This window comes from Nicotiana tabacum, chromosome 16, assembly GCF_000715075.1.
Source record: "Nicotiana tabacum cultivar K326 chromosome 16, ASM71507v2, whole genome shotgun sequence".
Classification (NCBI taxonomy): Eukaryota; Viridiplantae; Streptophyta; class Magnoliopsida; order Solanales; family Solanaceae; genus Nicotiana; species Nicotiana tabacum.
Window position 1 is genome coordinate 130,434,551 of NC_134095.1, and position 14,859 is coordinate 130,449,409.

Sequence of the window (14,859 nt, forward strand, 5' to 3'; positions counted from 1 at the left end):
GAAATTTTACGATATGAATTGAACTTTTGTGGATATGAATTGAAATTTTAGGATATGAATTGAACATTTATGATATGAATTGAAATTTTTGTGTATGAATTGAACTTTTAGGATATGAATTGAGCCTTTAAGATATGAATTGAACATTTAGGATATGAATTGGACTTTTAGTTTATGTATTGGAATTTTAGTTTATAAATTCAGTTTTTAGGATATGAATTGAACTTTTGTGGATATGAATTGAAATTTTATGATATGAATTGAACCTTCAGGATATGAATTGAAATTTTTGTGTATGAATTGAACTTTAAGGATATGAATTCAGCCTTTAGGATATGAAATGGACTTTTAGGATAAGAATTGGACTTTTAGTTTATGTATTGGAATTATACTTTATAAATTAAAATTTTAGGATATGAATTGATCTTTTATGGACATGAATTGAAATTTTAGGATATGAATAGAAATTTTTGTGTACGAATTGAACTTTTAGGATATGAATTGAGCCTTTAGGATATGAATTTAACCTTTAGGATATGAATTGAAATTTTGTGTATATGAATTGAAATTTTAGGATATGAATTGAACCTTCAGGATATGAATTGAAATTTTTGTGTATGAATTGAATTTTTAGGATATGAATTGAGCCTTTAGGATATGAATTGGACTTTTGGGATAAGAATTGGACTTTTAGTTTATGTATTGGAATTTTACTTTATAAATTGAAATTTTTGGATATGAATTGAACTTTTGTGGACATGAATTGAAATTTTAGGATATGAATTGAACCTTTAGGATATCAATTTAAATTTTTGTGTATGAATCGAACTTTTAGGATATGAATTGAGCTTTTAGGATATGAATTGGACTTTTAGGATAAGAATTGGACTTTTAGTTTATGTATTGGAATTTTAGTTTATAAATTGAAATTTTAGGATATGAATTGGACTTTTAGGATATGAATTGAACTTTTAGGATATGAATTAAAATTTTTGTGCATGAATTGAACTTTTAGGATATGAATTGAGAATTTAGGATATGAATTGAACATTTAGGATATGAATTGGACTTTTAGTTTATGTATTGAAATTTTAGTTTATTAATTGAAATTTTAGGATATGAATTGAACTTTTGTGGATATGAATTGACATTTTTAGGATATGAATTGAACCTTTAGGATATGAATTGAAATTTTTGTGTATGAATTGAACTTTTAGGATATGAATTGAGCCTTTAGGATATGAATTTGACTTTTAGGATATGAATTGGACGTTTAGTTTATGTATTGGAATTTTAGTTTATAAATTGAAATTTTAGGATATGAATTGAACTTTTGTGGATATGAATTGAAATTTTAGGATATGAATTGAACATTTAGGATATGAATTGAAATTTTTGTGTATGAATTGAACTTTTAGGATATGAATTGAGCCTTTAGGATATGAATTGAACCTTTAGGATATGAATTGGACTTTTAATTTATGTATTGGAATTTTTGTTTATAAATTAATTTTTTAGGATATGAATTGAAATTTTGTGTATATGAATTGAAATTTTAGGATATGAATTGAACCTTCAGGATATGAATTTAAATTTTTGTGTATGAATTGAACTTTTAGGATATGAATTGAGCCTTTAGGATATGAATTGGACTTTTGGGATAAGAATTGGACTTTTAGTTTATGTATTGGAATTTTACTTTATAAGTTGAAATTTTTGGATATGAATTGAACTTTTGTGGACATGAATTGAAATTTTAGGATATGAATTGAACGTTTAAGATATGAATAGAAATTTTTGTGTACGAATTGAACTTTTAGGATATGAATTGAGCCTTTTGGATATGAATTTAACCTTTAGGATATGAATTGGACTTTTAGTTTATGTATTGGAATTTTAGTTTACGAATTGAAATTTTAGGATATGAATTGTACCTTCAGGATATGAATTGAAATTTTTGTATATGAATTGAACTTTTAGGATATGAATTGAGCCTTTAGTATATTAATTGGACTTTTAGGATAAGAATTGGACAATTAGTTTATGTATTGAAAATTTAGTTTATAAATTAAAATTTTAGGATATGAATTGAACTTTTGTGGATATGAATTGTAATTTTAGGATATGAATTGAATTTTTTGTGTATGAATTGAACTTTTAGGATATGAATTGATCCTTTAGGATATGAATTGGATTTTTAGGATATGAATTGGACTTTTAGTTTATGTATTGGAATTTTAGTTTATAAATTGAAATTTTAGGATATAATTAAACTTTTGTGGATATGAGTTGAACCTTTAGGATATGAATTGTACTTTTAGGATATGAATTGAAATTTTTGTGTATGAATTGAACTTTTAGGATATGAATTGAGCCTTTAGGATATGAATTGGACTTTTAGGATATGAATTAGACTTTTCATTTATGTATTAGAATTTTAGTTTATAAATTGAAATTTTAGGATATGAATTGAACTTTTGTGGATATGAGTTGAACCTTTAGGATATGAATTGAACCTTTAGGATATGAATTGAACCTTTAGGATATGAATTGAACCTTTAGGATATGAATTGAAATTATTATGTATGAATTGAACTTTTAGAATATGAATTGAGCCTTTAGGATACGAATTGGACTTTTAGGATATGAATTGGACTTTTAGTTTATATATTGGAATTTTAGTTTATAAATTAAAATTTTAAGATATGAATTAAATGTCACGACCCCAACCTCGGTCATGATGGCGCCCAACACACTGCTAGGCAAGCCTGACCAACTAACAACCCAATCCGTTTTCTTATAAAAATCATTATCAACTAACACAGTTAAATTGCTAAATTACCCTAATAAGAGTTTAAGACAACGAGTTAAATATGCGGAAATTCAGATGATAATACTACTACATAGCCCATACAGATCCGGTGTCACAAGTCTCGAGCCTCTAGTACAAGTTTAATAGCCTAATACATAATCAGTCTAGGTAGTACGGATAAAACGAAAGGATAGAAGGGAGAGATCCGAGATGCGGACGCCGTGCAGCTACCTCGATGCTCCCGGATATGAACTGATCGACTGAAAATCCTCACTCAGCCTCTGGAACACCTGGATCTGCACACAAGGTGCAAGGAGTAATGTGAGTACTCCGACCTAGTGAGTAATAAGCATAAACAATGACTGAGAATAAGAAGTCACGGAAAAACACAGAGTAAGATGAAAGCAATAAACCAATGGAAACGAAATATGGTAATGCTATAACAAATAAGCAGTTAAGTGACAGACATATAAAGAAAATCAACACATAGAATGGTACCCTATAGTACCCGCTGCGGTGTGTAGCACGATCCATAGATTTCGTCGACGGCGCTCACTGGGTGTGTGCAGACTCTGAGAGGGTCCCCTTACAACCCAAGTGCAATATCAAGCCATCTCATGGCATCAAATCTAGGCCCTCGGCCTCATATCAATATCAGCATAACACTACTGTGGCGCGCAGCCCGATCCCAAAGTATCCTCACATCTGGCCCTTGGCTGTACTCAGTCCAGAAATCATATAAGCCCATCGGGCATTAGTAAAACAGTAGTTCTCAGTCCAAAGCATCATTTAATATATCATTTTAGTTTCAAAATCAAGTAAAAGTGGTTGAGTTGTAAAACAGTGAAAAACGGTACGACTGAGTTCAAGTAGTAAGTCAAAACAATGAGGAGATAGTGATATAACTCCCCGGAGGGTTCAAATAGTTGGCACAAAGCCCAAATATCGCAATCAGTCCAAATAATGATGATAACAAATAAGCTTCAATCAAATACGCGGTAAAAGCATCACTCGGATGGACCAAGTCACAATCCCCAATAGTACGACCCCACGCTCATCATCAAGCGCGTGTCTCACCTCAATATAACACTACGATGTGCAAATCCGGGGTTTCAAACCCTCATGACATCATTTACATTCATTACTCACCTTGAACCGGTTAAAACTCTAGCTCGCTACACCTTTGCCTCTCAAATCGGCCTCCTTGCGCGTCGAATCTGACCAAAACCAGAACGAATACGTCACAATATGCTAAGGGAACATAACCAAAGAAAAAACAATCGAAAAATATCAAAAATCCTGAAATTAGCAAAGCCCGAGCCCCGAACCCACTTCTCGAAACTTAGAAATGTTCACATCAACGGGTTCTTTATCCTTCCACGAGTCCATAAATGTGACGACCCGACCAGTCGTCTCATGAGTTACCGCTCCCTTTTTTCCATTTTCAGCTTCTTTATGCTTCATTATCCATATCTTGTGTAATCGAGTTGATTTGAAGTGGTTTTAATAAGAAATAAGACACTTAGTCTCTCTTAAGAAGGCTTAAGTTGGAAAAGTCAACTAGATGTTGACTTATGTGTTAGAGGGTTCAGATGTGAGTTCTGATGGTTCGGTTAGCTTCGGTAGGTGATTTGTGACTTAGGAGAGTGATCGGAAGTGGTTTTGGAGGTACGATGTAGAATTAGGCTTGAATTGGCGAAAGTTAGTATTTTGGCGAATTTCGGTTGATAGGTGAGATTTTGATCCGAGGGTCGGAATGGAATTTCGAGAGTTTTTGTAACATCGTTATGTCATTTTGGACTTGTCTGCAAAATTTGAGGTCATTTGAACGTGGTTTGGTTGGGTTTTTTTTATCAAAAATGGAATTTGGAAGTTCTTGAGATTCATAGGCTTGAATTCGATGTGATTTGATGATTTTTGGTGTTAGTCGAAGTGTTTTGATGATTGGAACGAGGTTAAATAATGTTTAGGATGCGTTGGTTCCTTTGGTTGAGGTCCCGGGGGCCTCGGGCATGTTTCGGGTGAATTTTGAGCGAGTACGGACACCCCGAAACTTAGAAAATGGAGGGGGCAGAAGTTGTGGCACGGACACACTCCTTTTCGCGCTGGGCGCGCTGGCCTAGCGCTGACCGCGTCAAAGTGGTTGGTTGCTGGTCCTAGGTCGGAAGCTCATATTTTTTGATCCACAAGGAATTTTGAGGTGATTCAAAAATGAAAGTTGTAGCCCTTTGTGTATAGTTTCCAGAAGGGTAAAGATATCGCAATTTGGACATCTGTAGCGAATGTTATGGCCAAAATACTAAAGCCTGTCCCTGCAAAGCAAGACCTGAGCGGCCGCGGTCGTTTTTGCGCGGACCCCGCTGGTTTTGCGCGAACCGCGATCATTTTTGTGCGGTCAGCGGTGTCGGAATCCGAGGGGTACCCTATAAATATGAGATTTTGGGTTTTATTTGATATTTTGACCTAGAGAGCTCGAATTTTGGTGATTTTTCGAAGGTTTTTCAAGAAATTGGTCGGGGCAAGTGATTCTAACTCAGATTTGGTTAGAGTACATGAATCTATCATTGAATTCATCATTTAATTCGTGATTTGAGATGGAATTTGGGAAGAAAATTGTGGAACCTTTCAAAAATGTAAAATGATGATTTGAAGGACCAAATGGTATCAAAATTGGATAATTTTGGTATGGTTAGACTCGTGAGGGTATGAGGATTCTAAAAATGTAAATTTTATCCAATTTCGAGAAGTGGGTCCGGGACTCGGGTTTTGCTAATTTCGAGATTTTTGATATTTTTCGAATGTTTTCGCTTGGGCTATGTTCCCTTAGCATATCGTGACCTATTCGTTCTGATTTTGGATAGATTCGGCGCGCGTGGAGGCCAATTTGAGAGGCAAGGGCATAGCGAGCTAGAGTTTTGGCTAGTTTGAGGTGAGTAATTGATGTAAATGATGTCCTGAGGGTTTGATACCCCGGAATTTTACATCATAATGCTATATTGAGGTGACTTACATGCCGGATAACAGGCGTGGGGTAGAGCGCCATTGGGGATTGCGACTTGGTCCGTCCCGAGAGATGTTTTTACCGTATTTTCTACTTGAACTAAATTGAGAATCATCCTTATTTGGATTTAATTGTTACATTTGGGCGTCTTGCCAATTGTTTAAATCCTTCAGGGATTGACATCACTGTTTTCGCATACATGCATATCATTTGATCTTAGTCCAAGGTTTTAAATACTGTTTTGCAAACTCAGCCATCTTTCTAAGATTTGAAAACTTAAATGATATTTTTAAATGATATTTCGGTTTGAGAACTACTGTTTTACAAATGCCCAAGGGGCTTATGATGATTTCTGGACTGAGCATGGATCGGGTTGCGCGCCGCAGCATGTTATATTGATATTGAGGCCGAGAGCCTGGTTGATTATACTGATATTGATATGAGGCCGAGGGCCTAGATTTGATGCCACGAGATGGCTTGATATTGCGCTTGGGCTGTAGGAGCCCCTCCGGAGTCTGTACACACCCCTAGTGAGCATTGTCGACGATAAATAAATATGGATGGCTCGGGCTGCACGCCGCAGTGGGTACCAGAGGGTACCGTCATATGCATTGCATTGCACTCATGCATTTATTCCTTATCTGCCATAATAATTAGTATTTGGTACTCTGATTTAATTGACTTGTTGCGTCACTATTGTTGTTCTAAATGGCTAGTTATAGTTTACTTTGTATTTTTCCATGATTTCTTATTCTCAGCCTTTATTTATGTTTATTACTCACTGGGTCGGAGTACTCACATTACTCCCTACACCTTGCGTGCAGATCCAGGTACACCATAGGCTGAGTGAGGATTTGTTTAGCTGAGCAGCAGTATCCGGGAGTATTGAGGTGGCTGCATGGCGTTCGCAGCCTTGATCTCTCCCCTCTATCTCTATCTTTTATTCCGCATTTTTCCTAGAACTTGTAATAGGTGGATATTCTGTATTAGAGGCTCATATTCGTGACACCGGATTCTATTGGGCTATGGTGTGGTATTTTAGTTGAATTTCCGCAGATTTTATTATTAATTATCCACTTGAGAGTGATGACTTAGTAAATTCTCTGTGATATTTATCTATAATCTGAATAAGAATTTGGGATAATATTGTTGAATGGTCGGGCTTGCCTAGCAGTGTGTTGGGCGCCATCATGACCGGGGTTGGGGTCATGACAAGTTGGAATCAGAGCCTAGGTTAATTAGTCTCGCGAGTTATGAGCCGGTTTAGTAGAGTCTCGCGGATCGGTACAGAGACGTCTGTATTTATCCTCGAGAGGCTGCAGAACCTTTAGGAAAACTTCATATTCTTGAAATTCTTGTCGTACGACTTTGTTGATCCGAACACTAAAAATATTTTCTATCATTCTATTCTCTCGCAGATGGCGAGGACTCATGCTACTGGACGAGGTGGACGACCACCAATGCCACCCATTGATGCCACCAGAGGCCGTGGACGCGATCGTGGGCGTGGCAGAGGTAGAGTAGCGCGGGCAGCACCTGTTAATCCACCAGTTGCCCCAGTTCCAGATCAGGCTCCAGCAGCTGTACCAGTTCGAGCACCAGCTATGCCTATCGTGATTCCGGGACTTCAGGAGACCTTGGCTCAGATTTTGACAGTTTGCACTGGCCTAGCTCAGGCGGTCTCAGCCACTACAGCCGTAGCTACTTCACAGGACAGGGAAGGTATACAGACTCCTGTTAATCGCACAGCTGAGCAGGTTGTACAGGGATTGTAGACACTGGAAGCTGTTCCAGCTCAGCCGGTTGCACCAGTTCAGAACTTTGTGGTCCCAGCTATGCCAGACGATGAGCAGCGTCGTCTCGAGAAATTTGGTAGGCTCCAGCCTCCGACATTCAGCGGTGCAGAGGGCGATGATGCCCAGGATTTTCTTGACAAGTGTCAGCGTATGCTTCGCACCGCAGGGATTTTGGAGTCGAGTGGTGTATCTTTTACTACATTTCAGTTCCAGGGAGCTGCATTTACATGGTGGGAAGATTATGAGAGGCGTAGACCTGTTGGTGCAGCGCCCCTTACTTGGCAGCAGTTCTCCACTCTATTTCTGGAGAAGTATGTACCTCAGTCCCGCAGAGAGGAGCTGTGTAGGCAGTTTGAGTGGTTGACTCAAGGAGATATGTCCGTGACTCGGTACGAGATGAGATTTTCATAGTTGGCTCGTCATGCTACTTGGTTGATTCCGACAGATCGTGAGAGGATTCGGAGATTCGTGGATGGTCTTAACTACTCTCTTTGCATTTTGATGACTAGAGAGAGAGTATTGGGTGCTTCGTTCGAGGAGGTGGTTGACATCGCTCGTGATATTGAGACAGTTCGCCACAGAGAGAGAGAGGAGAGGGAGGCCAAGAGGTTCAGAGGTTCAGGCAGTTTCAGTGGTGCTCCGTCTAGGGGCCAGTTCCAGCGTGGTAGAGGTCGTTCCTTCAAACATCCTCAGTCGTCCCGTCCAGAGTATAGTAGGACATCTTCAGACCGTGGTCATCAGGGATTTCAGTAGGGCCAGTCTTTACTTAACGCTCTCCCAGCTCAGAGCTCATCCTATGCCCCTTCAGTTCAGTGTTCATCTACGCCGAGTGCATCGGCTGGTCATTCAGGTGTAAGGGGTTCCCTCCAGTTCCCTTCTCCAGTACCTGGTAGTTGCTACGAGTGCGGAGATTTTGGTCATATAAAGAGGCAGTGTCCTCGACTTCGTGGTGGTCAGTTTCAATAGAGGGGCCAACCTTCGTCTTCTGCTCCAGTTTCTTCAGCACCCGCCCAGCTAGCTAGGGGTGGAGGCCAGGCATCCAGAGGTCGCCCCAAAGGGGGAGGACGATCAGGCGGTGGCCAGGCTCGTTTCTGTGCTATTCCAGGCAGGACAGATGCCATTGCGTCAGATGCTGTTATCACAGGTATTATCTCAGTCTGCCACATAGATGCCTCTGCCTTATTTGATCCCAGATCCACCTATTCTTATGTGTCCTCATATTTTGCTCATCATTTGGGTACGACCCAAGGGTGTCTTGCTTTACCCGTGCACGTATCTACCCCGGTGGGCGATACCATTATTGTAGACCATGTGTATCGGTCTTGTATTGTGACTATTGGGGGTCTGGAGACCCGAGTTGATTTATTGTTGTTAAGCATGGTAGATTTGATGTTATTTTGGGCATGGATTAGCTATCTCCGTGTCATGCTATTCTAGACTGTCATGCTAAGACAATTACTTTGGCTATTCCGGGTGTTCCGAGGATCGAGTGGCATGGTATGACTGATTATGTTCCTAGTAGAGTAATTTCCCTCTTGAAAGCCCAGCGTATGGTTGGGAAGGGTTGTCTATCGTATCTAGCTTTTGTGCGAGATGTTGGAGCTGAGACTTCTAGTATTGATTCTATCCCAGTTGTAAGGGATTTTCCTGATGTATTTCCTGCAGACCTACCGGGCATGCCGCCGGATAGGGATATCGATTTTGGCATTGACTTGGTGCCGGGCACCCAGCCCATTTCTATTCCTCCATATCGTATGGCACCAGCAGAGTTGAAAGAATTGAAGGAGCAACTTCAGGAGCTCCTAGACAAGGGGTTCATTCGGCCTAGTGTGCCACCGTGGGGTGCGCCAGTTCTGTTTGTGAAGAAGAAAGATGGCACAATGATAATGTGCATTGACTACAAGCAGTTAAATAAGGTAACAGTGAAGAACAAGTATCCTTTACCTCGCATTGATGACTTATTTGATCAGCTTCAGCGAGCGAGGGTGTTTTCAAAAATTGATCTTCGTTCGGGCTATCACCAATTAAAAATTAGGGACTCGGATATTCTTAAGACAGCTTTCAGGACTAAATATGGTCACTATGAGTTTCTAGTCATGTCTTTCAGGCTGACCAATGCCCCAACAGCGTTCATGCATTTAATGAACAGTGTATTTCGGCCTTATCTGGATTCTCTTGTTATTGTATTTATTGATGACATTCTGGTGTACTCGCGTAGCCAGGAGGAGCATGCCAAACATTTGCGTGTAGTGTTGCAGAGATTGAGGGAGGAGAAGCTTTATGCTAAATTCTCCAAGTGTGAATTTTGGCTAAGTTCTGTGGCATTCTTGGGACACATAGTGTCCAGTGAGGGTATTCAGGTTGATCCAAAGAAGATAGAAGTAGTGTAGAGTTGGTCTAGACCGTCCTCAGCCACAGAGATCCGTAGTTTTCTCGGATTAGCAGGCTATTATCGCCAATTTGTTCAGGGGTTTTCATCCATTGCGTCGTCCTTGACCAAGTTGACTCAGAAAGGTGCTCCATTTGTATGGTCAGACGAGTGTGAGGAGAGCTTTAAGAAGCTCAAGATAGTTTTGACCACAGCTCCAGTATTGGTTTTACCATCAGCTACAGGTTCATATACTGTATATTGTGATGCTTCGAGAGTTGGGATTGGCTGTGTGTTGATGCAAGAGGATAGAGTTATTGCTTATGCTTCTCGTCAGCTAAAGCCCCATGAGAAGAACTACCCTGTTCATGACTTAGAGTTGGCTGCTATAGTTCATGCCTTGAAAATTTGGAGGCACTATTTATATGGCATATCTTGCGAGGTATTCACTAATCATCGCAGTCTTCAACATTTGTTTAAGCAAAAAGACCTTAATTTGAGGCAGCGGAGGTGGATAGAGTTGCTAAAAGATTATGACATCACTATTTTGTATCATTCGGGAAAGGCCAATGTAGTGGCAGATGCCTTGAGCCGAAAGGCAGTCAGTATGGGGAGTTTGGCGTACATTTCAGTTGGGGAGAGACCCTTTGCAGTTGATGTTCAAACCTTGGCTAATCGGTTTGTGAGACTGGACATTTCTGTGCCCATTCGGGTGTTGGCTTGTGTGGTTTCTCGGTCTTCTTTATATGATCGCATCAAAGAGCGCCAGTATGATGATTCACATTTGCTTGTCCTTAGGGACAGAGTCCAGCATGATGATGCCAAAGATGTGACCGTCGGTGATGAAGGTGTGTTGAGGATGCAGGGCTGGATTTGTGTGCCCAATGTGGATGGGCTTAAAGAGCTGATTCTGGAAGAGGCCCATAGCTCGTGGTATTCCATTCATCCGGGTGCCGCGAAGATGTATCAGGATTTGAGGCAACACTACTGGTGGAGAAGAATGAAGAAAGATATTGTGGGATTTGTAGATCGATGTCTCAACTGTCAGCAGGTGAAGTATGAGCAATAGAGACCGGGTGGCTTGTTTCAGCAGATGGTTATTCCCGAGTGGAAGTGGGAGAGAATTACTATGGACTTTGTGGTTGTACTTCCTCAGGCTTTGAAGAAGTTCGATGCTATTTGGGTGATTGTGGATCGGCTGACCAAGTCTGCGCACTTCATTCCTGTGTGTACTACCTATTCTTCAGAGCGGTTGGCAGGGATTTATATCCGGGAGATTGTTCGATTGCATGGCGTTCCCGTTTCTATCATCTCAGATAGAGGTACTCAGTTTACTTTGCAGTTCTGGAGAGCCGTGCAGGGAGAGTTGGGTACTCAGGTGGAGTTGAGCACAACGTTTCATCCTCAGACGAACGGGCAATCCGAGCGTACTATTCAAATATTGGAGGACATGTTGCATGCTTGTGTTATTGACTTTGGAGGTTCATGGGATAAGTTTCTACCACTTGCAGAGTTTGCTTACAACAACAGCTACCAGTCGAGTATTCAGATGGCTCCATATGAGGCTTTGTACGAGAGGCAGTGTAGATCTCCGGTTGGTTGGTTCGAGCCCGGCGAGGCTAGACTATTGGGGACAGATTTGGTTCAGGATGCCTTAGAGAAGGTGAAGGTGATTCAAGAGAGGCTTCGTACAGCGCAGTCATGTCAGAAGAGTTATGCGGACCGGAAGGTTCGAGATGTGTCCTACATGGTCGGTGAGAAGGTCTTGCTGAAGGTTTCGCCCATGAAGGATGTTATGAGATTTGGGAAGAAAGGCAAGTTGAATCCTCGGTTCATTGGGCCTTTTGAGGTGCTTCGGAGGATTGGGGAGGTGGCTTATGAGCTTGCTTTGCCACCTAGCCTATCGAGTGTGCATCCGGTATTTCATGTTTCTATGCTCCGGAAGTATATTGGGGATCCGTGTCATGTTTTGGACTACAACACGGTTCAGTTGGATGATGATTCGACCTTTGATATGGAGCCAGTAGCTATTTTGGGTCGCCAGGTTTGGAAGTTGAGGTCAAAGGATATAGCTTCAGTGAAGGTGCAGTGGAGAGGTCGACCCGTGGAGGAGGCTACTTGGGAGACCGAACGGGAGATATGGAGCAGATACCCTCATCTGTTTGAGGCTTCAGGTACGTCTCTTGACTCGTTCGAGGACGAACGTTTGTTTAAGTTGGGGAGGATGTGACGACCCGGCCAGTCGTCTCATGAGTTACCGCTCTGTTTTCCCCATTTTCAGCTTCCTTATGCTTCATTATCCATATCTTGTGTAATCGAGTTGATTTGAAGTGGTTTTAATAAGAAATAAGGCACTTAGTCTCTCTTAAGAAGGCTTAAGTTGGAAAAGTCAACCAGATGTTGACTTATGTGTTAGAGGATACGGATGTGAGTTCCGATGGTTCGGTTAGCTTCGGGAGGTGATTTGTGACTTAGGAGAGTGATCGGAAGTGGTTTTGGAGGTACGATGTAGAATTAGGCTTGAATTGGCGAAAGTTAGTATTTTGACGAATTCCGGTTGATAGGTGAGATTTTGATCCGAGGGTCGGAATGGAATTCCGAGAGTTTCTATAACTTCGTTATGTCATTTTGGACTTGTCTGCAAAATTTGAGGTCATTCGGACGTGGTTTGGTTGAGTTTTTGATCAAAAATGGAATTTGGAAGTTCTTGAGACTCATAGGCTTGAATTCGATGTGATTTGATGATTTTTGGTGTTAGTCGAGGTGTTTTGATGATTGGAAAGAGGTTGAATAATGTTTAGGATGCGTTGGTGCTTTTGGTTGAGATCCCGGGGGCCTCGGGCATATTTTGGGTGAGTTTTGAGCGAGTACGGACACCCAGGAACTTAGAAAATGGAGGGGGCAGCAGTTGTGGCGCGGACCGCTCTCCTTTTCGCGCTGGGCGCGCTAGCCTAGCACTGACCGCGTCAAAGTGGCCGCGGCCGCGGTCACTGAAGACTGCAGGTTGCTGGTCCTGCTTCGGAAGCTCATATCTTTTGATCCACAAGGAATTTTGAGGTGATTCAAAAACGAAAGTTGTAGCTCTTTGTGTCTAGTTTACAGAAAGGTAACGATATCGCAATGTAGACATCTGTAGCGAAAGTTATGGCCAAAATACTAAAGCCTGTCCCTGCAAAGCAAGACCTGCGTGGCCGCGGTCGTTTTTGCGCGGACCCTGCTGGTTTTGCGCGGACCGCGGTTATTTTTGTGCGGTCAGTGGTGTCGGAATCCGAGGGGTACCCTATAAATACGAGGTTTTGGATTTTATTTGATATTTTGACCTAGAGAGCTCGGATTTTGGCGATTTTTCGAAGGTTTTTCAAGAAATTGGTCTGGGTAAGTGATTCTAACTCAGATTTGGTTAGAGTACATGAATCCATCACTGCATTCATCATTTAATTCGTGATTTGAGATGGAATTTGGGAAGAAAATTGTGGAACCTTTCAAAAATAATAAATGATGATTTGAAGGACCAAATGGAATCGGATTTGGAAAATTTTGGTATTGTTAGACTCGTGAGGGTATGAGAATTCTAAAAATTTAAATTTTACCCGATTCCGAGACGTGGGCCCGGGGCTCGGGTTTTGCTAATTTCGAGATTTTTGATATTTTCGAATGTTTTCGCTTGGGCTATGTTCCCTTAGCATATTGTGACCTATTCGTTCTGATTTTGGATAGATTCGACGCGCGTGGAGGCCAATTTGAGAGGCAAGGGCATAGCGAGCTAGAGTTTTGGCCAGTTTGAGGTGAGTAATTGATGTAAATGATGTCCTGAGGGTTTGAAACCCCAGAATTTCACATCGTAACGCTATATTGATGTGACTTACACTCCGGATAACGGGCGTGGGGTAGAGCGCCGTTGGGGATTGCGACTTGGTCCGTCCCGAGAGATGTTTTTACCGTATTTTCTACTTGAACTAAATTGAGAATCATCCTTATTTGGATTTAATTGTTACATTTGGGCTTCTTGCCAATTATTTAAATCCTTCAGGGATTGACATCACTGTTTTCGCATACATGCATATCATTTGATCTCAGTCCAAGGTTTTAAATACTGTTTTGCAAACTCAGCCATCTTTCTAATATTTGAAAACTTAAATGATATTTTTAAATGATATTTCAGGCTGAGAACTACTATTTTACAAATGCCCAAGGGGCTTATGATGATTTCTAGACTGAGCATGGATCGGGTTGCGCGCCGCAGCAGTGTTATATTGATATTGAGGCCGAGAGCCTGGTTGATTATACTAATATTTATATGAGGCCGAGGGCCTAGATTTGATGCCACGAGATGGCTTGATATTGCGCTTGGGCTGTAGGAGCCCCTCCGGAGTCTGTACACACCCCCAGTGAGTGCCGTCGATGATAAATAAAATGGATAGCTCGGGCTGCACGCCGCAGTGGGTACTAGAGAGTACCATCATATGCATTGCACTCATGCATTTGTTTTTATCTGTTATACTTGTCTCAGTATTTGGTACTCTGATTTAATTGACTTGCTGCGTCACTATTGTTGTTCTAAACTGCCAGTTATAGTTTACTTTGTATTTTTCCACGATTTCTTATTCTCAGCCTTTATTTATGTTTATTACTCACTGGGTCGGAGTACTCACATTACTCCCTGCACCTTGCGTGCAGATCCAGGTACACCACAGGCTGAGTGAGGATTTGTTTAGCTGAGCAGCAGTATCCGGGAGTATTGAGGTAGCTGCATGGCGTTCGCAGCCTTGATCTCTCCCCTCTATCTCTATCTTTATTCCGCATTTTTCCTAGACAGACTTTTAATAGGTGGATATTCTGTATTAGAGGCTCATATTCGTGACACCGGATTCTATTGGGCTAT